This window comes from Schistocerca serialis, chromosome 4 (assembly GCF_023864345.2).
Source record: "Schistocerca serialis cubense isolate TAMUIC-IGC-003099 chromosome 4, iqSchSeri2.2, whole genome shotgun sequence".
NCBI classification, from domain to species: Eukaryota; Metazoa; Arthropoda; class Insecta; order Orthoptera; family Acrididae; genus Schistocerca; species Schistocerca serialis.
In genome coordinates, this window is record NC_064641.1 from 583,172,585 (window position 1) to 583,198,957 (window position 26,373).

The 26,373-nt window shown below is 42.8% G+C and overlaps 1 protein-coding gene across 2 annotated transcripts in view; it reads left to right on the forward strand.

The window, feature by feature from the left end:
- Positions 1-26,373, forward strand: part of LOC126475332 (neurotactin) — a 347,318-nt gene that overhangs the window by 55,285 nt on the left and 265,660 nt on the right. Inside the window, exon 1 of one of the 2 annotated variants that reach the window (XM_050103121.1) lies at positions 18,689-18,821. The exons of the other annotated variant lie outside the window; for it this stretch is intronic. The gene's annotated coding sequence lies outside the window, so the exon portion shown is untranslated. Of the gene's footprint in view, positions 1-18,688; positions 18,822-26,373 lie in introns of those variants that run through there. 2 annotated transcript variants of the gene reach the window in all.

Here is a 26,373-nt window from a genome sequence, read left to right on the forward strand (position 1 = left end):
TGGTTTATCATTTATGGTTCAGAAACTGAGTGCCAATACATGCACTGGAAGGGCCCGACCTCACCGAGAGTGAAAAAAACTTGAATGAGGAAATCAAGATTCAAAGCGACGATGATTGTTTTACTTTCTTTTCATAGAATTGTGTATCTTCAATGGGTTTCCGAAGGCTAGTATATTAATTAGCGTTACCTTGAGGTTCTGGCTGAAGTACATGAGAAAATAAGAAAGAAAGGTCCCAACTTTGGAAGAACAAGTCTGCATCAAGACTAGCACCCGCTAATACCGCACTGTACTCTTAAGAGGTTATCTAGCGAAGTAGAGCATCCCAGTGCTACTCTACCCATCTTTTACGCCTGACCTAGCACCATGTGACTCTTATCTATTCCCCAAGGTCAAATCTTCATTAAAAGGAACAAGATATCAGTCCGCTAAAGCATGGAAAGAAAAATCATGGAACTCACAGAGGAAGGCTTTCAGCACTGTTTCCATCAATGGAATATTCGCATGGAAAATTGTAGGGACACGGAAGGTGAGTATACTGAGAGTTAGACAGCAACTAAATATGTATGTTTTTGAAATAAAACGTTTTACAGCAATAGTCCCTTTATTTTATAGCCACACCTCGTATTCACAGTTTCTAATAGGCTAGCAATACTTGTCTTTCTGTGTTAAGCCTTTGACGTAAGCTTATACCTCTTAATGAGTAGATTATCACAGCATATTATGACAGCAATTTGAAGTTGTAAATTGTGCCAATAATTATAATTATGAAATACAGAAAATAAAATTTTTGTTGCCTCTTCAAGCTGTTAGATTGGCAACCTGCAACGTGCACTATGAACCATGTTACCACTTAGAAATATAGATGGTGCACCTGCGATCTAGGGGTAGCGTCTTTGAGTAGTAATCAAAACGCCCTGGCTCCCGGATTTTAACCTCACCACTGCTAAAACTCTGAAAAAAATCATCAGCAATGACTGCCAAAGACTTCCAGCATAGGAAGTCACCCTAGTTCTGTCAACGTCCTAGTCAAAGAGGGCGGAGGAGCAGACAGTGGTTCATGGCACACTCTTGCGCTTGGGGTGAGAGACTGCTCCTAAAAGATGCAAGTGTCATCAATTATGAACGGCATGAGGGTGCACAAGGCAAAGGAAACTATTACAATAGAGGCACACAATGTGTATCCACTGGACTTAAGGCTTGTAATTGAGAACGTGTCATGATGATCTCACCTTTGGCAAAAGCTTCTGCGTTAGTCCCTCATTCGCATCTCCGGGGACCACGAGAAAAAGATTGAATAACCAACGAATGGGTAACGTTCTACGAGTCGGGGCGAGTAATGTCAGGAATTTGAACGTGGTAGAGAAGCTACAAATTCTGAAAAGGAAAATGCTAAGGCTTAATCTAGATGTAGGGGGGGGGGGGGGGGGTCAGCGAAGTGATATGAAAAGAAGACAAGGATTTCTGGTTAGACAAGGATAAGGTAGCGTCAGCAGCAACAGAAATGGTATAACGGGTCTAGAATTCGTTATGAGTAGGTAGGGCAGAGAGTGAGTTACTGTGAACAGGTCAGTAACAGGGTTGTTCTCTTCAGAATCGACAGCAAATCAACACCGACAACAATAGTTCATGTATATATGCCGACGTGGCAAGCAGAGGATGAAGAGCTATATAAAGTATATGATGATATTGAACATGTAATTCAGTGTGTAAGGGGAGATGCAAATCTAATAGTCACGTTGGACAGGAATGCGGTAGTAGGGAAAAGTGTATTAGAAAACATTACGGAAGGATGCGGCTTTGGTAGCAGTAATGAGAAACGAGAAAGACTAACTGAGTTCTGCTACAGATTTCAGGCTAGTAGTATTGAGGAAAAGACCGGGAGATACGGCAACTTTTCAAGTAGATTACATCTGGTTAGGGGGAGATTCCGAAATCAGATACTGGATTGTAAGGCATACGGGAACAGGTATAGGCTCAGATCACAATTTAGTAATGATGTACAGCATTCTGAAGTTTAAAGAGACTAGTCAGAAAGAATCAATGCGCAAAGAAGGGGGATACGGAAGTACTAAGGACTAAAGAGATATGTTTGAAGTTGTTTGAGGTTATATATATACTGCTATAAGGAAATACTCAGTAGGCAGTTCAGTAGGAGAAGAATGCACATCTTTAAAGAGGGCAATTTGAGAAGTTGAGAAGAAAAATATAGGCACATTCAAGGTAACTACGAAGAAACCAGGAGAAATATTTCAGTTGGCCGATGAAAGAAGAAAGTAGATAAATGTTCAGGGACGGATGGACGGATCAAGGAGGATACAAAAAGCAGACTAACACTGGAAAAAATTGCATTGGCATTCCTGGCCAAGGGAAGTCCACTGAAGTATACTAATGTCAAAGATAAGACTTATTTTAAGGAAGAAATTTATAAGAATGTACGTTTGGAGCGTAGCAATGTACGTAAGTGAAACATGGACTGTGGGAAAACCGGGACAGAAGAGAATCGAAGCATCTGAGATGTGGTGCTAGAGAATAATGTCGAAAATTAGGTGAACTGATAAAATAAGGAATGAGAAGATTCTCCGCAGAATCGGCGAGGAAAGGAACACAAGGAAAGCACATACAGGAAGAACAGACAGGTGATAGGGCATCTGTTACGTCCTCAGGGAGTAACTTCCTTGGTTCTAGAGGGAGCTGTGGAGGGTAGAGAAAGAGACAGATTGGAATAGTTCCAACAAATAATAGAGGACGTAGGCTGGAAATGCTACTTTTAGATGAAAAGGTCGGTGCTGGAAAAAATTCGTGGCGCACAAAACCAATCAGAAAACTGATTATTCAAACAAAAAAGGTGGAGGGGGCTATCCACAATCGATACAAATTTGTTACCGCCAACCACGCAGGGGGTCCGGGTACGATTCCCGGCAGGGGCTGGTTGTTGTGTGTCTTTCATCATCATTTTCATTATCATTGACAATTTTAAAAATGGCCAGGTGCGAGAAGGACTTTGCATTGAGGGTTCCATGCAAACGTAATTACGTATATAGACAGCTCATCCATTCAGAAAATCGAGAATTTCGACCTTTTTTGCCCGTTATTGATATTGATACTGACAAGATATCAGTCCCAGTGGCCGGCCGGGGTGGCCGAGCGGTTCTATGCGCTACAGTCTGGAACCGCGCGACCGCTACGGTCGCAGGTTCGAATCCTGCCTCGGGCATGAATACGTGTGATGTCCTTAGGTTAGTTAGGTTTAAGTAGTTCTAAGTTCTAGGGGACTGATGACCTCAGAAGTTAAGTCCCATAGTGCACAGAGCCATTTGAACCAGCCAGTCCCAGCGATTAAGTTTATGGAGAATGTTTTAAATTCAATAACATAAATGTGACGTAAAGTCAGGCAGAAGGCAGACGACCATTATTATAATAATCAGTACTTCTGCATTCAGGCTGATCGTGTCGCTATGGTAAAAGTTCAAACATCGGGCAAGGAATGACTTTATTATTCATAAGACGTCTTTCGGAATCCATCCATCATCAGACACCCAGGAGCGATTACTCCACATAGATAGGGCATTTCAAGATGTAAGTGAAACATAAGGTAGCGCGACCGCTATGGTCGCAGGTTCGAATCCTGCCTCGGGCACGGATGTGTGTGATGTCCTTATGTTAGTTAGGTTTAAGTAGTTCTAAGTTCTAGGGGACTGATGACCTCAGAAGTTAAGTCCCATAGTGCTCAGAGCCATTTTTTGAAACAAAAGTTCGCATACTAACCTGCCTGATGTTCGACTTTTACCACTACGACCAGGCAGCCTGAATCCAGAACCCCTGGTTGCTTTAATTTCGTGTTTGACGTCGGATAAAAATGACGAAAGAAATATGTTGTGATATAAGTACCAATTATCAATTTTCGGATTTTTTCCTTTTCTTGTCCTGTCAAACCTTGCTTCCTGCTAAATTTCATATTCTAGGCCAGCAGGAAGTGCCCTATTGGCCTTGATGAGTGGTTTTGTGAGTTTCAAACTGTCTGATATAAATGACCGTATCTTTTGACTACCATGGACTTTGTGATGTTACAAAATAAAAGTGATGTTGTTATTCAATGGAAAGTTGGAAATTGAGATTTAGCTTACTGTTTTATCAATCACAATTGGCGTAAGAATCATGGATTGACCATTGTCATAAAATATTGCATTATGAGGTGTGAATAGTTATTTTACTTGCAGTTTCGCGTGGCTTGAGGCAGTCACAACTAGCGTGCTATTGATTAAGAAATTGCGTTATCGTCTTTCTAATTACTTCATGATCGTAGATACGATCATACCCGGTTGTGAAGTTATTGTTATAACAAAACAATTTCCTAAGGGACCAGAAAGTTCTTAAGGGCGCAAAAACAACTGTAACATCACACAAAAGGGAAATTCAATATTAAAGCTGATGCAAGAAGACGATAAAACAGTTTTCTTTTTATCAATGTAACACGCACATTGGACTGCTGATCTCCGTGTCTGTAATCTTAGCAAAATGCATAATTAAAATGAAAATAATACTGAGGAGATGATAGGAATGAGCACTGCTAAATGATTCAGTATTCCCAGAACAAATATTTATTATAAACTAAAACATATATCGTACCTTAAGCTTAGTACTACAATGACCGTAGATTTTTATGTCCGTATCATGTCCATTGAGCGCTCTTTTATATGGCCATTGTCTTCTTTGAGTCGCTCGTGCGTCGTCACGGTAAGTTATAACAGTTCTTTACGCTTCACTCAAACTTAGACATAACACGTTTTTACACATTTAGTAAAAAATTAGATCAGACTGCCACAAATCTGCGTCCGTCTTACTTGAGAAAAACAGTACAAGTCTTTTTAGCGCTCAATGCTTCATTTGTTCTCCAGCGAACAAAATAGTGAAGGATCGCATATCTATCCGTATTTTTCTGTTTGCCGCCCAAAGATGACGAATTACATTATTGAGAAAATTCCACCGTCGCCATGCGACGCCTCATTATACATTAATCATTATTTACAAACAAGTATTTGCCTTCTGGCTGAAAATATTAACTAGTCGTATTTGCTGTTTTAATGAAGTCAAAAATAGCGAATATCACATTGCCTCCCATGAGGAGAGAGGGAATGCCGAAGGATTACCTCGATCCTCATGTCCTCATGAGATATTCGTGATTTTTGGTGTTACATTTACATAATGTTACTGGCGTACTATGTACATAAATTGAAATTACATTTATAAACATATATCAGATATTTATCATTTTTCAAAATAAAGTTTTTCATTCTTTGTTCATCAGTCACTTCATTCCATAATACCAAGATTAACGTTTATGTGCATATTTAAGTTTGGTCCATATTTGCTTATAACAATAAGTGAACGTTCATTTCGCCCTTCAGGGGATAGAATTCAGAAATTACTTTCTCTTGAGCTTAACAACTAATACATGAGTACTGTGAGTGCTTTTTTTCACTAAACTAGAGTGGACAATGTTCGAGCATCTGTTGACTCATTGTGGTTCAATTACAGTTTAATAACGTAGCACTACACTTCGTGATGCTTTCACTTTCTGTGTTAGCTGTCTACGGCGTTCATCATGCAGTACATCTGTCCTTTCCACTGTGGTGCCAGGAATTCAAGTGGCTTCTCGGGTTTTTATTTACAATGTGAAACAGAAGAAGTGGAAAATTATTAGTATAACTTACATCCTATTGGATACATTTGTTAAGGATCGGGCCTGGTCTGGAGTTTAGGGTCTTCCTATAGTGCACATTCATTTTCTTTGTCCATCAAGAGACAGGATTATAATTCATTTTAGCAGTGTTCAGGAGTGCCGGTATTAATGGCTTTAAGGCCTGAGTAATCTAACAATCTACTTCTTACTCATCTTAACTTCAACTCAAGAAAATTGCTTAATTTACGTATGAAGATGTAGTCACACAAGTGTACAAATGTCTTTCCTCCAGTATGTACGATGGAAGTCATGGCGGTTAGCAGTTTAGTTTGGATTGTTTCGTCACCCACACGTCAGCCACTCACAGCCGCTGCACAGTGTTGCGTGAACTAACTTCAATACTCAGTATCCGTTCGCGCTCAGGCTGAAACAGAGCTGATTGCTCTTCTTCTTTTTTTTTTTTTTTTTTTTTTTTTTTTTTTTTTTTTTTTTTTTTTTTTTTTTTCACACGAGTGCATCGATACAAATACCTCGCGCGCGTTTTCCATCGGAGGAGCCGGACACTGAAGCTGCCTCCATACTTCTCTGTCAACTGCCTCCCCTGAGGCTCACAGGTAAGAGACGACGAATGTTTTAGCTGTCGCTGCACTTAGAACAACACTGAACTTTGCGTTGCACCTTTTGTCGTAGCCTTGACTTCTTTTTACACTTGCAGTACAACACTACCACTAATATACAGTGAACAGTTATTTTTATTATGCACGTCGCACTTTAATGTGCATCTTCACACAGCATTCGTGCTTAGTTCCTTCGCAGGTTTCCTCCATTGGTATAGAAAGACTTATATTCTACTATTTACAAAAGATCACTTACGAGCTAATATTTACAATTAATGGTCACTCCTTTTGTTAAGTCCAGTGAACAACTGCTTTATGAATGGACTCTTTATATCTCAAGGTTTACTTTCACTAGTGAACCTAAAAATATTCTTTCAAACTTTCTTTTAAGGGCTCATCTCCTCATTATGAAAACTACAGGTTTCGCAACACTCGTTGCATTTATTCTTTAGTGCACCCAAGATCATTTTCTACTGCCACGCAGCATATCTACTACTTAACGAGTACGCAATTAACGCTGAATCTTTTTTTTTCTTTTGTGCTTGCCAAATTTTTTTTTTATATTTGAGGACAGACTGGATAACAATAGGTCTCCCTCTTCGCTTCATGTACTCAGCAATCGTTCTCTGTTAAAAAAAAATAGGGTAACGCGCGTCTACTATTTTTCGCATGAATGGAATTACCGACAGTTCACTGGGTTTACGCAACCGGTCCATAACAAACATTACCAAAGCTAGCGAAGTTCATCACGCTACGTGTCTCATTTCTCATAAGCACTGCTTTGCCTCGAAGCACACGTGCCTTTTACAAGTCGACCCTTGGTCTGGGTTAATGAACCAGGATCAAAAGGAACGGGCACAAGGAAAATGGATTTCATAAGAAGAGTGTCTCAGGAGACATTTTTGCAATAAAATCTGCATGTAAATAAAATTATCATAATAAACATAGGCACATATATAAATTTCAACCTCTTTCATTACAGCATGCTTTGCTACCTCTACGTCTTACTCTGGTAAAAAAAATGGAAATGTCGTGTGGCTAGGGCCTCCCGTCGGGTAGACCGTTCGCGTGGTGCAGGTCTTTCGATTTGACGCCACTTCGGCGACCTGCGTGTCGATGGGGATGAAATGATGATAATTAGGACAACAGAACACCCAGTCCCTGAGGGGAGAAAATTTCCGACCCAGCCGGGAATCGAACCCGGGCCCTTAGGATTGACAGTCTGTCAGGCTGACCACTCAGCTACCGGGGCGGACTTACTCTGGTTGTAGTCTGTATTAAGTTTAAATATCACTGAATTGCTTGTTCTTTAGATTAGCCTTCAATTAGGGTATTGAATGGTCGCTAGATTACACTACAAATCTTCTGAAGATCTTTACTTGGACTTATTTATGATACAGGGGGCTTGCTGTGTGGTTATATAGTACCTTGATTCTACTGAAATCAATTCGTCAGCTAACATTCCTCATATACTCTTTACATTGGGCTCAGATCACAGGGAAATAGTTTACTTTCACAGCAATTAATGGCCTCGTGGAGTACTTACGCTACATTATTGATGCTTCATGGTTTGCCTCTATTTGTACAGTATTTCACCTAACTTAGTTTACTACAGCTTATTGTCTCCTTGCGTGAACACATACGGGTTACCACTTGTTTTTCCATTCAACAGCACGCTTTAACTGAACTTTAAGCTATTTCTTCTACTCCTGTCCACTGTCTGGACTGTTTGAACATGTACCTTTTTTTTGTAAGCAGGTAATTTGGGCTTTTACAACAGATCTTCAAGTACTTACATTACTAAAAATAAATCTATAAATCTTCTTGTACCTTGAGAGAAGTGCTTATTTACGCATCCTCCTCCATTTCTCACCTTTATGTATTTATATAGCTCCGGGCAATCGCCTCGCAAGCACTTTTTTTTTCTTAATACTAACTTAAAATTAAATTGAAATTCTTGGTGCAACCCCAATTTCCTGCTTCAGCTTGTTGAAGAAATATCAGTTCATGTCCATCACTATAAACAATTTTTCCATACATAGCATTTAATACTTAAAGTTTACATGTAGTAGCCGTTACCATGTAGTCAGTGCGCTGTTCAACACAATACTTATCATTAACAGTTCACACAAGGAAATTTCCAGTACGCAAGAGGCAGGAAACCGAAATAGATTCTATCTGCAGTTGAGGCTGTGTCTGTAAACTAACTCTCTGTTTCAATGGACCAATCGCTCCCGATATGGAGCAGCCCTGAATCGGCAATGATAAAACTTTTGAAACAGAAGACACCTGTCTGAAGAGACATGATGACATCACATTGATGTTTGCTCCTGTATCAACAATGGCTGTGAAAGGAATGTTGGCAATAGAAATCTTAATCGAAGCCTGGACCTGTTCATCATAAATGTTGTTAATGTCTTGAGCTTCTTTGTCACGTGCAAGGTCATCTCGTAAGTCGGTCTCTTGGTCGTACCGTATCGCATTAACATACTCAGAATCAGAGTATTCGTTAGTACCCCCACTGGAACCGGCAGCGACCTCTAGGAGGCTGAAAGGCGCTGCCTCTAATTTTCCGCAGGATGTTTAACCTGTTTGTCATTCATGGCCTTAAGTGTTTGTTCCGTTTCATATTGGTGCTCGTTATGTGGTACAAATGCCGGTGTAGAGGGGTAAAATCCACTGGGTGCATTCACTTGTGAATAAAATACTTGAGACGGCTGCTATCGCCCGATCTTTTGGTTGCCGGCAGAACCATTTCCTTGTGAAGGAAAGTTCGCATTTGGTACCGTTTGAAAATTGTTCCGCGGTTCTCTATTCTGTGAAAAGTTGTTCTGATGTGCTGGGTGGCCTCCGCCTTGCCCATGCCACTTGCTATTTTTCGACCTATAACTTTGATTGTACACTGGCCCATTTGAAAAATTACCAATCGTTTGTGGAGAATTTCCATACTGCTCAGGCGCAGAATTAAAGGGTGGGTTTCCGTACTGATGTTGTACCTGGTGGTTGTAAATTGGGTGGTATCTGCTGATTACTGTAATTGGTTTTCTGCTTCCATTTAAAGTTATTGCCGTTTGCGTTTTCATAACGGCTGGCAGGTTGGCAACAGCGGTCGCAGTAGCTCTCTCTCTCTCCTTCGGCGCATTGTTGTCCGCGTGCGATGCATTCTGCTGGCTGCCAGGGAAGAATTTGCCGCTGCCAACCTTGGAGCGCACATCCTCGCTAATTAAATCTAAGGAATCCAGCACAGAAAGTAATGCATCCGTGTCTTCTTCGGACACATTTACTAGTTTCTCTCTAATAGACACAGGGAGTTTGCTTTTGAGAATCATAATTACGTCCTTGGAAGAAATCGGAGAATCCCAGAATTTAATTTTTGCTAGATACTTCTCGAAGTATCGCCGGAGACTTCCATGCTTCTCATTGAAAATTTCCGCACCATACACCACCTTCCTTAATCTTTGCTGTACCCCATTACTCCAAAATTTTGCCAAGAACATTTTCTCAAACTCTTCATAATTCCTACACGTGTCTACCATTTCCGTTCCCCATAATGCTGCATCACCAGAAATAAAGCCAGTGACGAACTGAATACGCTGTCTGTCGTCCAGCTCCTGGGAAATATGCCGGAAAAATTCTTTAGGAACACGATGGGGTGTATTTCTCGCTTCTGCGGATGAAAAACAGGAAAAGTACGATGCTTAATCACACTTTCCTCTTGCATTAAACTCACGATTGTGGGCGGATCATTTATTTTCCCTACTCAGGACTCAACAGGACTGTTGTTTTGCATGTAATCAGGCGGTGAACGATAAGGAGTTGACTGACATTCGTCACCGTCTAAAGAGTTGTTCCCTATAGTTTGCGTATGCGTGTGCGGATTTTCTACCCAGTTTCTCAGCATTCTGACTTCGTCCACTACTTGCTGCTTCCACTCGGGAAGATCCCGTGTAAGTGTCCTCCGAATCTGTCCCAATTCGGAAACCACTGTGTCTCCCGACTTACCAGGAGCAGCTAAGATTTCATAAGTTACATCCTTGACAGTCTCCCTAAGCTCCTCCCTGACCTTTTCGATAAAAATATCTTTACCCTTTATCCATTCACCGTAGTGTTCCGACAATGCCTCCGCGTGTGCTTTCACGGTGCTCTTAACCTGTTCTTCAATATTGATTGAGTCTATCTGCCTCGACAGATCCTCCACTACACCTTCAATGTCAGATACTGCATTTCTAACTGAGTTTATTTCTTTGGTAGCTGCCTGAATTTTTGTGTTTAATGTTCCAGATACTTCAGCTATTTCACTTTTCACCTGTTTCTGCATTTTCTGAATTTGATCACTGACCTTAGTTTGCACCTCACCGAAATGGGTATTTAATTCAGCCGTTATTTCTTTATGCAGATACGTTTTGATTGTGCCTAACTGTTTTTTTAATGATTCGCTTACAGCATCTAATCGGGCGTTAACAGTCTCATTTTGTGTTTTTATAGTCTCATTTTGTGTTTTTACTGATTCGCTTACAGCATCTAATCGGGCGTTAACAGTCTCATTTTGTGTTTTTACTGATTCGCTTACAGCATCTAATCGGGCGTTAACAGTCTCATTTTGTGTTTTTATAGTCTCATTTACTGCGTCAAACTGTTGTTTCAGCATTTCCATTAACGCACCGAGGTCATTTGTAGCTGCAGCGGGAAGAATTTGGACTTTAGGGTCACTTTCCCCTGTTACAGACATGGTTAGTTCAGTTTCCACACGGGAACCTACCGTTCGCGATCGTAAAGGGTATGGAATACTATTAACGTCTTCACTCCCGTCTCCTGTTGTCACCTGTCTCTGTTTACTATCTGCCATTTTCGTCAGTAAACCACGTGCTACGCAAGGCTTTCGTCGTTTGTCAGTGACGTGGTGAGTCCGCTAAGAGCACCGCTCTCGCGTGAGCAACAAATGAAATTCTATCTGGCGAGAAGACAAGATGGAACCTAAACGTTTCAGACAAATGAATGAAGATGCTCTTCACTGCAAATTGCACACACTATCCACCATGTTGAAAATGTAATACAGCTATACTAACAATGGGGAGAAATAATTTCTATTATCAGACTACGAAGAATTTTTCTTTGAAGGATAAAATAAAGCAGATTTTCTATAGCAGGAAGGAGATAGAAAGGATGTGGATCGACTTGGAAAAGCAACGTTGCTACTGAAGCACTACACAGCGTATGCAAAATTCTGACTTACTTTTTGATGGCTTGGTTTGCACTAGGTTGTCTCAGCAAATTCGCGTCCCTTTTCTTTTCCTTTCTCTCGATAATTAAACTGCGTTATCGACCAGCGTATTTTCTGTCTTACTCACAGAGAGATGATGTGTACATGAAACGACAGAACATTTATTAACACAAGCACATAGAAAATTTTCCAAGAATTTGAACTAATTTTTGGTCACGTCCCTGTTCGGGCGCCAAGTGTGATGTTACAAAATAAAAGTGATGTTGTTATTCAATGGAAAGTTGGAAATTGAGATTTAGCTTACTGTTTTATCAATCACAATTGGCGTAAGAATCATGGATTGACCATTGTCATAAAATATTGCATTATGAGATGTGAATAGTTTTTTTACTTGCAGTTTCGCGTGGCTTGAGGCAGTCACAACTAGCGTGCTATTGATTAAGAAATTGCGTTATCGTCTTTCTAATTACTTCATGATCGTAGATACGATCATACCCGGTTGTGAAGTTATTGTTATAACAAAACAATTTCCTAAGGGACCAGAAAGTTCTTAAGGGCGCAAAAACAACTGTAACATCACACAAAAGGGAAATTCAATATTAAAGCTGATGCAAGAAGACGATAAAACAGTTTTCTTTTTATCAATGTAACACGCACATTGGACTGCTGATCTCCGTGTCTGTAATCTTAGCAAAATGCATAATTAAAATGAAAATAATACTGAGGAGATGATAGGAATGAGCACTGCTAAATGATTCAGTATTCCCAGAACAAATATTTATTATTAACTAAAACATATATCGTACCTTAAGCTTAGTACTACAATGACCGTAGATTTTTATGTCCGTATCATGTCCATTGAGCGCTCTTTTATATGGCCATTGTCTTCTTTGAGTCGCTCGTGCGTCGTCACGGTAAGTTATAACAGTTCTTTACACTTCACTCAAACTTAGACATAAAATGTTTTTACACATTTAGTAAAAAATTAGATCAGACTGCCACAAATCTGCGTCCGTCTTACTTGAGAAAAACAGTACAAGTCTTTTTAGCGCTCAATGCTTCATTTGTTCTCCAGCGAACAAAATAGTGAAGGATCGCTTATCTATCCGTATTTTTCTGTTTGCCGCCCAAAGACGACGAATTACATTATTTAGAAAATTCCACTGTCGCCATGCGACGCCTCATTATACATTAATCATTATTTACAAACAAGTATTTGCCTTCTGGCTGAAAGTATTAACTAGTCGTATTTGCTGTTTTAATGAAGTCAAAAATAGCGAATATCACAACTTCGAAGCTTAAATTTTTTTATGTCACAAAGCGACCGTAGGCCTTAGCAGGTGACAAAAATTTCGACCTAATATGTCTACCCGTTTCTGGGAGAAAGGGCTTTTAAGAGTCGGACAGACAAGACAGGCAGACAGACAGACAACAAAGTGATCCTATAATGGCTCCGTTTCTTCCGATTGAAGTAAGGAACCCTAAAAACTTCCTGTATTCATAGCTTTGTGTCCCTCTTCTATTTTTACCCCCCCCCCCCTTCTCCATACACACACACACACACACACACACACACACACACACACACACACACACACACACACACACACACACACACACCTGCTTCCAGTACTAAATCCATGATCCCTTGATCTATCAGGTTGTGCCCTATCAATCTATCCCTTCTACTCAGAGTGTGACACAAATTTCTTTTCTCCTCAATTTTATTCAATACTTCCTCATTACTTACGTGATCTGCCCGTCTAATATTCGGTATTCTTCGATATCAAAAGCTTCTATTCTCTCCTTATTTAAATTGTTTATCATCCATGTGCCACTTCCATATATGGCTACAATCCAGACAAATATTTTTAGAAAATACTTCCTGAGACTTTAATCTATATTCTATGTTAACAAATTTCTCTTTTTCAGAAACGATTTTCGTGCCGTTGCCAGTCTACTTTTTATATCCTCTCTACTTCGGCCATCATTAGTTATTTTGCTTACCAAATAACAAAACTCGTCCACTGCTTTAAGTATCTCGTTTCCTAATCTAATTCCCTCAGCGTCATCTGATTTAATTCGTTTACACTACATTATCCTTGTTTTGCTTTTGTTGATGATCGTCTTATGTCCCCCTTTCAAGTCACTGTCCATTCTATTCATCTGTTTTTCCAAGTCCTTTGCTGTCTCTGACTGAATTACAATGTCTTTGGCAAACTTCAAAGTTTTTATTTGTTCTTCCTGGACTTTAATTCCTACTCAAATTTTTCTTTGGTTTCCTTTACTGCTTGCTCAGTATACAGATTGAATAACATCGGGCCGGCCGGTGTGGCCGAGCGGTTCTAGGCGCTTCAGTCTGGAACCGCGCAACCGCTACGGTCTCAGTTTCGTATCCTGCCTCGGGCATGGATGTGTGTGATGTCCTTAGGTTAGTTAGGTGTAAGTAGTTCTAAGTTCTAGGGGACTGATGACCTCAGATGTTGAGTCCCTTAGTGCTCAAAGCCATTTGAACCATTTGAATAACACCGAGGATAGGCTATAACACCGTCTCTCTCCCTTCTCAAAGACTGCTGCCTTTGAAGCCTCTTCACTGTTTAACTGCCATCTGGTTTCTGTATAAGTTGTAAACAGTCTTTCGGTCCATGTATTTTACCCCGGCTACATTCAGAATTTCAACGGGAGTATTGTAGGAAACATTCTCAAAATCTTTCTCTAAGACTACAAACGCTATAAACGTGGGTTTGCCTTTGCTTAACCTATCTCCTAAGAGAAGTCATTGGGTCAGTATTGTCTCCCGTGTTTCCCCATTTCTCCTGAATCCAAACTGATCTTCGCCGCAGTGGGCTTCTACCATTTTTTCCATTCTGGTGTGAAGAATTCGTATTATTATTTTTCAGCCATGACTTCTCTAACTGATAGTTCGGTAATGTCTCGCCTGTTGGCACTTTTTTTTTTGAATTGGAATCGTTTGGAGTCGTGCAGTATAGGTCGCCTTACACCACTTGCCACTACGTCATTTTTCTTTTCGCCTCCAAATGGCAGAAGTGTACAATAAGCAGAAGAAAACTTGTGAATCTATGTGCACTGGAGTGTGATATCTTCCTCTTCTCTTCAGTGCTTTGTCTACTCTGATCGCTTGATGGTGTTGTTGCAGCTCTTAGCACGCGGAGGATATTTTGAGGCATGTGGTACCCTTTGTTAAGGTAAGTGAACTATTTCGTTGCTGTATTTCGGTTATATGTGTTATATAAGGAACGACCTCTACCAATCGTTTCGTGATCATTTCTATAAAAGAACCTACAATATGGCTAGGTCCTACTGCGTGTTTGTCGTGCAATACGGACCACCCGATTGTCTTTCAGTATCGGCCAGAAGCAATTACAGGTTTTCACTTACGTTTCTTCTTCTTACTTCTTTTCAGTATAAAATGGCGGAGAATGAAAAAATGTAATGAAGAGCGCATGAAAATGGCTGTGAGCAAGGTTATGTCTAACAAAATGAGCTCGACGGAGGCAGCTGAATCATTTTCAGCAATTAGAAAAGAAAAAGATCGCCACCGAATAGAACAGATGAAAACCGAAAAGAATAAAGTCTGAAAGAGAGTTGAAAATGGTGAACTTAAGTTTGAGTGCTGCAAAATAAAATAAACACGCCAAGGGTGGTCATGGATAAGCAGCTACAAAGCGGTGATGAAATTTAGAATTTACTGGAAATACTGGGTCAGTAGAAGAGACTGAAGAGTGTACTATGTGTCTAGGGTCGTCTGAAGAGGACTGGGCGCTGTGTGCCAAACGTAGAAGCTACGCACAAGAGTGGTGTGTGGATCAGGAGAATATTTTGTACGAGGTGTGTTTTTTTAAGTAAGTACCGTTTTGAAATTAAAAAAAGACGTGCTAAGATACCTCAATAATTTTATTTTTACATGTAAGCCTGTACCTTAATCTACGCACTGACGCCATTACAATCTGATTTTTCCTTGTTTACGTTGTGTACTGAGTGTTTAAGATGCTTCCGATAATTGTGAGGCCCGCCGACTGTGAAGTATGGGCTGTTACAAGATTTCTTAGTGCTGAAGGCCTAAAAGCGATCGATATTCATCGTGAGATCTGTGCAGTTTGCGCAGAAAACATTGTGAGTGATGGAATGGTAAGACTGTGGGTGAGAGCATTTAAAGATGGCCGCGCAAATGTGCATGATGAACAACGGATTGGGTGTCCTTCGGTCGTTAATGAAAGTTTGGTGCAAGAAGTGGACAATAAGGTGAGAGAAAATAGACGCTTTACGATTTCCTCCTTGCGGGATGACTTTCCTAATGCTTCTCGTAGAGTTTTGTATGGCATTGTGCCCGAGCACTTGAATTACCGAAAATTGTGCGCACGTTGGGTACCGAAAATGTTGGCGGATGTGCACAAAACCATATCGTTTAGACAGTGCATTGGCTTTCCTTGAGCGGCACCGCAACGACGGTGATGATTTGTTAAGCCAAATTGTTACGGGCGATGAAACATGGGTGGCCTATGTGTCACCAGAATCAAAGAAACAGTCCATGGAAGTTGAGGAAGGGCATCGTTTTGCTGCAAGACAATGCCCGTCCGCATGTGGCGAATTAGGCCAAAGATCTCATCACATCTTTTCGGTGGGAGACTCTAGATCATCTTCTGTACAGCCCCGATCTTGCGCCCAGTGACTTCCATCTGTTCCTGCACTTGAAGTAACACCTGGGCGGTCAGCACCTTCAAGACGATGACGAAGTCAAAACAGTGCTGATGCAGTGGTTAACAAGTCAGGCAGCAGACTTCTATGAGAAGGGTATTCTAAAACTGGTACAACGTTATGACAAGTGCCTCAGTATTGACGGAAATTAAGTAGAAAAGTCGATTAAGGTACAGGCTTTCATGTAAAAATAAAATTATTGAGATATCTTAGAACGTCTTTTTCTAATTTCAAAACGGTACTTACTAAAAAACACGCCTCGTATTTAATTTAGGATCTCTATAAAACAGTAAGCTAAACAATGGTGAACTGAGCTGAAACAGTAACAATACATTCCCATGCTTATGTGTTCTATTATTATTCAATAAGTATCAGAGTAGTTTATCATTAATAACCGATATTATCACATAAAAAACAATGGCCGACTCTGCAGGACAGTTGTTACAAGCCTTGTGATTATAACTCTTTTACTTTCGATGTAACTAAGTACTATAAATAAAAAAATAAAAATCGTTATACTGTGCTATCCATACAACATGTCTTGAGTTAAGAGAATAGTATATTAATATGCCGATTAACGACCAGAGTTACACAGTGAAGTCAGAAAACTTTACGCAGCCGACATTGCACGACTCTCCACTGTATTCTTCTTGAAGTCTGAAGGTATTCCACCTGTCTCATATACACTACTGGTCATTAAAACTGCTACACCAAGAAGAAATGCAGATAATAAACGGGTATTCATTGGACAAATATATTATACTAGAACTGACATGTGATTACATTTTCACGCAATTTGGGTGCATAGATCCTGAGAAATCATTACCCAGAATAACCACATCTGACTGTAATAACGGCCTTGATACGCCTGGGGATTGAGTCAAACAGAGCTTGGGTGGCGGGTACAGGTACAGCTGCCCATGCAGCTTGAACACGATACCACAGTTCATCAAAAGTAGTGAATGGCGTATTGTGACGAGCCAGTTGCATCGGCCACCATTGACCAGACGTTTTCAATTGGTGAGAGATCTGGAGAATGTGCTGGCCAGGTCAGCAGTCGAACATTTTCTGTATCCAGAAAGGCCCGTACAGGACCTGCAACACGCGGTCGTGCATTATCCTGCTGAAATGTAGGGTTTCGCAGGGATCGAATGAAAGGTAGAGGGACGGGTCGTAACACATCTGAAAAGTAAGTCCACTGTTCAAAGTGCCGTCAATGCGAACAAGAGGTGACCGACACGTGTAACCAGTGGCACCCGATAACATCACGCCGGGTGATACGCCAGTATAGCGATGACGAATACACGCTTCCAATGTGCGTTCACCGCGATGTCGCCAAACACGGATGTGACCATCATGATGCTGTAAACAGAACCTGGATTCATCCGAAAAAATGACGTTTTGCCATTCGTGCACGCAGGTTCGTCGTTGACTTCACCATCGCAGGCGCTCCTGCGTGTGATGCAGCGTCAACGGTAACCGCAGCCACGGTCTCCGAGCTGATAGTCCATGCTGCTGCAAACGTCATCGAACTGTTGGTGCAGATGGTTGTTGTCTTGGAGACGTCCCCATCTGTTGACTCATGGATCGAGACGTGGTTGCACGATCCGTTTCAGCCATGCGGATAAGATGCCTGTCGTCTCGACTGCTAGCGATACGAGTCCGTTGGGATCCAGAACGGCGTTCCGTATTACCCTCCTGAACCCACCGATTCCATGTTCTGCTAATAGTCAATGGATCTCGACAAACGCGAGCAGCAATGTCGCGATACGATAAACCGCAATCGCGATAGGCTACAATCCGATCTTTATCGAAGTCGGAAACGTGATGGTACGCGTTTCTCCTCCTTACACGAGGCATCACAATAACATTTCACCAGACAACGCCGGTCAACTGCTGTTTGTGTATGAGAAATCAGTTGGAAACTTTCCTCATGTCAGCACGTTGTAGGTGTCGCCACCGGCGCCAACCTTGTGTGAATGCTCTGAAAAGCTAATCATTTGCATATGACAGCATCTTCTTCCTGTCGGTTAAATTTCGCGTCTGTAGCACGTCATGTTCGTGGTGTAGCAATTTTAATGGCCAGTAGTGTATGTTCCACACCAGATGGAAGAGTTTTGTCATGGCTGGTTCTCCCAAGGTTATCAGCAGTTCTGACAGAATGTCGTAAAGTCCAGGGGTGTTATACTTGCACAAAAAAAGATCGTGTTTTGGAACGCGTAGAAAATAAAGACTTAGTGGTGCGTGTCGGTCGGAGAGTGAGCACCAGGTTTTTCGACGCAATTTAACGCCGGATAGGCGTCGGATCGATGTGCGCCGAGACGCCGACAGCGTGTGCCGCTGGCGGGAGCGCAGGCGCGGGAGCGCTGGGGGCGGCGGCGGCGTGACGTCACCGGTGTGGGCCCGGTGGTCGGCCGCGGCACGCGGCGGAGCGTCAGTAGGCAGCCGGCAGCCAGCGCGACGCCACGGGATCGCAGCAGCGCAGCGCAGCCCAGCCACCCCGTGCGTCCCACGCCAGCGCGCAGACACGCCCCGCCCAGCCCAGCCGAGCAGCGATCGCCGAACCCCAGCACCGGACCACCAAGTAGGTCGCCATGCCAGCGCAGCGCCGGCCTCCGCAGCTAGATAAATTCGCTAATGTTGTCACGTGGATGTGAAGCTGCACGAAAACATTTTCGAAGCATGTGTTCCGGCTTGATCTTACTGAAGTAAAGACGCTGGAACATTCAATGCACTTTTACTTCAGCATATAGCACATTCTTTTCATTCCTGTTGTGCAAATGTTGATATTCACCAGTTGTTTACATTACTGGCTTAGATGATTAACTAAACGTTCGAGTGCTAACTGTCTTCTGTGCGAGCTTTATCTAAAAGATAGTGTGCAATTTCTACACCTACATCCATACTCCGCAAGCCACCTGAAGGTGTGTGGCGGAGGGTACTTTGTGTACCTCTATCGGTTCTCCCTTCTATTCCAGTCTCGCATTGTTCGTGGACAGAAAGATTGTCGGTATGCCTCTGTGTGGGCTCTAGTCTCTCTGATTTTATCCCCATGGTCTCTTCGCGAGATATACGTAGCAGGGAGCAATATACTGCTTGACTCCTCGGTGAAGCTATGTACTCGAAACTTCAACAAAAGCCCGTACCGGGCTACTGAGTGTCTCTCCTGCAGAGTCTTCCACTGGAGTTTATCTATCACCTCCGTAACGCTTTCGCGATTACTAAATGATCCTGTAACGAAGCGCGCTGCTCTCCGTTGGATCTTCTCTACCTCTTCTATCAACCCTATCTGGTACGGATCCCAGACTGGTGAGCAATATTCAAGCAGTGGGCGAACAAGTGTACTGTAACCTACTTCATTTCTTTTCGGATTGCATTTCCTTAGGATTCTTCCAATGAATATCAGTCTGGCATCTGCTATATCGACGATCAACTTTATATGATCATTCCATTTTAAATCGCTCATAATGCCTACTCTCAGATAATTCATGGAATTAACTGCTTCCAGTTGCTGACCTGCTATATTTTTTTATTTATTTCGGAATTCAAAATGCATGCACTTATTTTTCAATAAAGCAAACACGATGCATGTTAGTCGGCCATCGAAGAGGATTTATTTGTAAACTGTTTCACTTTCATCTACGATCGGACCATATGCAGCATATACAGGGCGTTCGGAAATTCCCGTTACAAACTTCTAGGACTAGTAGGGGGGAGAGAATTCATGATAATTTTGAATAGGAACCAATGTCCAGAAAACTACCGTTTACGTTGTACGTCGCTTTCAATTTTTAACTAATACACTTCTGCTTTAGGAACTGAATTAGTCGTGACGCAGTACTACTAGCAGGTAACAATTCTAAAGGAAATATAACGAAATATCCTTTTTTCACTTGAGCGCATTTGTTTCAAAAAATGGTTCAAATGGCTCTGAGCACTATGGGACTTAACTTCTGAGGTCATCAGTCCCATAGATCTTAGAACTAATTAAACCTAACTAACCTAAGAACATCACACACATCCATGCCTGAGACGGGATTCGAACCTGCGACCGTAGCGGTCGCGCGGTTCCAGACTGGAGCGCCTAGAACCGCTCGGCCACACCGGCCGGCCCGCATTTGTTTGTATTAACATTTAAAACATTACGTGTTTACATTATACCAAACCATAAAAGAACAGAGCATCCTGTACGTACAGAACAGTACTTGTGCATTACAACAGAGGCTCAATGTGGCGACCACCAACGTTGTTACAGACGTTATATGTACGAAACATGTTCCGGTACATACTCTCCATATCAACTGGTGTCTGTTCAGTTTGCAGTGTAGCGACCAGAACTCGTGCCAGCATATCTTCCTCTGTCCCTACAGAAGTCTCGTAATTTAAACATTGCATACGACGCCACAAGAAGTTGTCCATAGGAGGTAAATCCGGCGATCTCAGCGGCTACGCGTTTCGACCACCTCGGCCTACCCATTTTTCGCCATACCGTCTGTTGAGATGTCTGCGAGCTGCACGTGAGAAGCTAGATGGTGTACCAGAATGCTGAAATCACATTTCCTGGCGGGCGTTCAGTGGCAATTCATCCTGTCTATCCTATTGCATACACGACAAGCTACTCTGAGAGTTTTCCGTGTCCCTCAGCAGCCGTGGGCGCGTTACATCTCTGAATTGAAACCGTCATACAACGGTAACGGTATATTTACGGACGTGGGTTCCTATTCAAAATATTAAGTACTCATTCCCCTCTGCAAGTCCTAAAAGTTTGTAACGGGAAATTGCGAACACTGTGAAAAAAAAAAAACCACTACGGAAGTAAAATTTTATGGTGGTGAGAGGAAGTAAAACGAAATACTTTGTTATATGGCAAAAATATCACACGTGTTCCGTTATCCCGCAAGGAATCCATGAAGTTTTTGACCCTAATGGTGTTCTGTGATGGTTTTCAAACTGCATATGATGAGTCGTGATTTAGAGAGGTTGCTGACAATATCGTCCGTTTACATTAAAGCACGGCTGGCGTCACCGTGCTGATGATTGTCTGACACTCTCAGAACAACCGGGTGTCCCACGAATAACTGCTCCAGCTCCACCAGTCCAGAAATTGGGTGGGTTCGGTCAGTATCATGATCACACAGATCTCTCGGCCCCAAACATACGGATCTCATTTAGCGCAGGGAGATGAAATGTCTGTTGTACGAGACACGGACAGACACCCCAGAGGAGCTGACTGCTCGCTTGGTTCAAGATGCAGCCTCTACTCATGAAACGTCTGATGTTTTGAGCTTGTTAAACAGTTGTTAGCACACAGATGTCAGTTGTGGATTAACGGGAGCGGACGAGTCTTTCAGCAATATCTCTAAAACAATATTCATAGCACGACAGTTTGAACGACTCCTCTGAACATCAATAACTTCAAAATCTACGTGGATCCCTAGCGGTGAAACGATGAAACTGTGACACTTGTGTCATTTAAAAAAGTGTTTCGTTTTATCTCATCTAGACACTCTAAAATTTTGTTATTTGCTGCACCAAGTGTGTATATACTTAAAATTTTCAGTTACTCAGTCTCTTCACCAATAATAATGTAATATTTCTTATCTTTACGTAGACAGAACTAGGATTGCTTTCAGATGATCTGACAAAGCAGTTGACATAGTCAGCTTAATAATGCGGATTGTTGCTGCCCCTACCAGAAGTTTTAACATTCCAGCTACGACGTGGATATTTGATAGCCCCAAATAACTGTGCAGATATATAAATACACTCCTGGAAATTGAAATAAGAACACCGTGAATTCATTGTCCCAGGAAGGGGAAACATTATTGACACATTCCTGGGGTCAGATACATCACATGATACACTGACAGAACCACAGGCACATAGACACAGGCAACAGAGCATGCACAATGTCGGCACTAGTACAGTGTATATCCACCTTTCGCAGCAATGCAGGCTGCTATTCTCCCATGGAGACGATCGTAGAGATGCTGGATGTAGTCCTGTGGAACGGCTTGCCATGCCATTTCCACCTGGCGCCTCAGTTGGACCAGCGTTCGTGCTGGACGTGCAGACCGCGTGAGACGACGCTTCATCCAGTCCCAAACATGCTCAATGGGGGACAGTCCGCAGATCTTGCTGGCCAGGGTAGTTGACGTACACCTTCTAGAGCACGTTGGGTGGCACGGGATACATGCGGACGTGCATTGTCCTGTTGGAACAGCAAGTTCCCTTGCCGGTCTAGGAACGGTAGAACGATGGGTTCGATGACGGTTTGGATGTACCGTGCACTATTCAGTGTCCCCTCGACGATCACCAGTGGTGTACGGCCAGTGTAGGAGATCGCTCCCCACACCATGATGCCGGGTGTTGGCCCTGTGTGCCTCGGTCGTATGCAGTCCTGATTGTGGCGCTCACCTGCACGGCGCCAAACACGCATACGACCATCACTGGCACCAAGGCAGAAGCGACTCTCATCGCTGAAGACGACACGTCTCCATTCGTCCCTCCATTCACGCCTGTCGCGACACCACTGGAGGCGGCTGCACGATGTTGGGGCGTGAGCGGAAGACGGCCTAACGGTGTGCGGGACCGTAGCCCAGCTTCATGGAGACGGTTGCGAATGGTCCTCGCCGATACCCCAGGAGCAACAGTGTCCCTAATTTCCTGGTAAGTGGCGGTGCGGTCCCCTACGGCACTGCGTAGGATCCTACGGTCTTGGCGTGCATCCGTGCGTCGCTGCGGTCCGGTCCCAGGTCTACGGGCACGTGCACCTTCCGCCGACCACTGGCGACAACATCGATGTACTGTGGAGACCTCACGCCCCACGTGTTGAGCAATTCGGCGGTACGTCCACCCGGCCTCCCGCATGCCCACTATACGCCCTCGCTCAAAGTCCGTCAACTGCACATACGGTTCACGTCCACGCTGTCGCGGCATGCTACCAGTGTTAAAGACTGCGATGGAGCTCCGTATGCCACGGCAAACTGGCTGACACTGACGGCGGCGGTGCACAAATGCTGCGCAGCTAGCGCCATTCGACGGCCAACACCGCGGTTCCTGGTGTGTCCGCTGTGCCTTGCGTGTGATCATTGCTTGTACAGCCCTCTCGCAGTGTCCGGAGCAAGTATGGTGGGTCTGACACACCGGTGTCAATGTGTTCTTTTTTCCATTTCCAGGAGTGTATATTCAGTGATTAAGTGAACAGAGCAAATGATTTTTATGCAGTATGGAACTTGCCAAACTCGATTATGCAGTCATTTTCCTTCACAATTTCGTAAACACAAAGTCGACGAAGGTCATCACCAATCCAACAGTGAGAGAAGGGTTCTCTGTGTTCAAGAGACGACTGTGAGCAGTAGATGAATATCAAAACTTCAGATGCCTGTATGGTGTAGATACTCCCTTGTTCACTCTTAGTGACTGACACGATGTGTTTCCAGAAACGACAAAACCTTGTGAATTGTGATCCATTGTATTGCCTTTTAGTCATGAAACGGACATGAGTGCAAAGCCCTTCGCTGTCTCCTAACAGTTAGTGACAATAATAAGCAAGTAATGTTTCTGTGTCTCCAAGGACGATTTGGTGCCGAGTGAATGTTTACATTTGGTAAACATACCGCATTTCAGATATTACTTTTTTTTTGCAGGTAATTTTTCTGCTAGGTTCCGCTGTTGAATGATCGACAGTGAAATAGTGACTGGCAGAGTGCTGATTCAGATGAGGGAGGATGGAGGAAGGATTTATTCTTGCTTTTTTGTGAAGGAAGCATCGCGTCAGTTACCCGAGCTGGCTTTTTTTTTTTTTTTTTTTTTTTTTTTTACGAAAGCTAATAAAAGTCTAAGAGTGGGTGACTAGGCCGGCGAGCCTAACGTCTTACCAGGTGAAGCACCTTGTTCGGTATAAATGCGAACAAAATAAGGGAAAGTGTGTGCCAACCTATTCGTGCGTAGTAAATATGTAGCTGATTATTTCTTCTATACCTAGATGGCCTCTGGAGGCATCTCTCGAAGAATGTGTATGTTACTGATAGGGCTAGTGAACACTATTCTTCTGAATGCTACGATTACGTAATGAACAGTTACAGATTCATGCGTATCTTCCAGTTAACTCAACGTGCACAATGGTATTTCATGTGAAGTTCACTACTGATTTTTTTGTTCTTTTTTTATGGAACTTTGTCTTTAGAAATACTGTGACGAAAATATTATGTAATAGCTAATAAGAGGGAGGTGTGGTCCTCGAACAGTTCAGTTATCTTTTTAGGAGGCTATTACAGAATGGAAACCCTCGGATTTTGAGGTACATATATTGTAAGTAGGGACAGAATGTACTTTACCCAATAAATAAATACCGGCATGCTCTGAATGTGGAAAATGTGCTGTAAGTTATACAAATGAGTAGGAATACAGTCCTGTAATGTTCTAAAATACTATTAGTGGGATACTTCTTGACAGCCACGTCATTTACATATGTATGCGTAACTTTGTAAAGCGACTTGAAATTTAAAAAGCTCGTAAGATTGGATGTAGGGTAGGTGAATGGTCGACATCAGTTTTTCGAGCGAAGTCTAGGGTAGTGTAGCTCGTGTATAAAGAAGATGGCATGCAGAACACTTGTCCAGGTGGTATTCTTGAGTACCTCAGTGTCGCATAAAAGAAAGACATCGGAGCAACTGAGAGGCATTCTGCTGGATTTGCTACAAACACGTTCGATCAACACCCGGGTAAATAGGAATCCTCGGAAGGAAGAATTTGTTTTCGTGAAACACTATGGAGAAAGTTTATAGAACTTCCATTTGGGCACAGTGCAGAATGGTTCTTCTGCCACCAACATACATCCCGCTCAAGGACAGCGAAGACAAGAGAACTTTAGGCTCAGACGGTAGCATATAGATAGTCGTTTTTCCCTCGCTCTATTTTTGAATGGAACAGGAGAGGGAAATACTACCATTGGTACGAAATTCCGTCCGTCATATACCATATGGTGGCTTGTGGATTATGTATGCAGATATAGGTGAACATTAGAAATTTTCGTACAGGCATCTGCGGATGATAGAGTCCAGTATCTAATGAGGTATCGGCCTGCGCCATTCACATTCGATTTCTCCACTCCCGCTGGAGGTTCGAGTCCTTCCTCGGGCATGGGTGTGTGTGTGTCTTTACAAGTCTCTCGGAGGTCGTGGCTGCGAAGCGCGAGGCGAGCTGCGGCGACTGTCCACACAATTCATTCCAGACTCTTGAGGCGGCAGCCAGCTGCCAGCTGCTGTCGTGAACAGCTGCCATTTCCGGCCGGATCAGATTTGGCCTGCACGCGCCTGCTCTTGCCTTTCTTTCTTCTATTGCCCCATAGAGGAACTGGGGGGACGAAGTGTTTTTTTTTTTTTTTTTTTAATTGACTTTCGGGTCGTGTCCATTTAGCCATCTCAGTGATGGAAAGACGATACGACAGCGGATTGGAGACGATTTTATTGTCAGTTACGACGATACCAACGCAAGGACATCACAACATCCAGTCCCTGAGAGGAGGAAATCTCCAATCCGGCCGGGAATCGAACATCGAACCCGTGCCGCTTCGGTTAGCAATCTGCGGGGTGGCCGGGCAGCTACCGAGGCGGACTAGGACGAGGTACGAAGTGCAGATCCCTGGAACTGCAATCACGTTGTTGTGTTCTGTTTTCCTTGCGCGGATTTTACACTTTTACTGAGAAGTTTTCGTCTTTTTATACAGTCTATATTGTTCTCTGCGCTTGGGGAGATGAATTTCTAAGTTTGGAAAATAACACTATTTTGAAGAAGCAAAACTTAATTTGTCGACGCAAATTCCATTGAGCTTAAACCATTTGGTCCAAGGTGGTTCCAATTTTTTTTACTGCCTCACAACCGTGTGCGTGATTTCCTAAGGTACCAAACTGCAGAGGTCATCGGTCCCTAGACGTACACACTACTTAAACTAACATAAACTAACTTAGGCTAAGAACAACACACACACCCCATGCCCGAAGGAGAATTCGAGCCTCCGGCGGGAGGGGCCGCGCAATCCGTGCATGGCACCCTAGACCGCACGGCCACTCCGCGCGGCTCCTCTCAACGGTATTGTCATTTACGGCAGAGATAAACTCTTGAATTCACGAAAA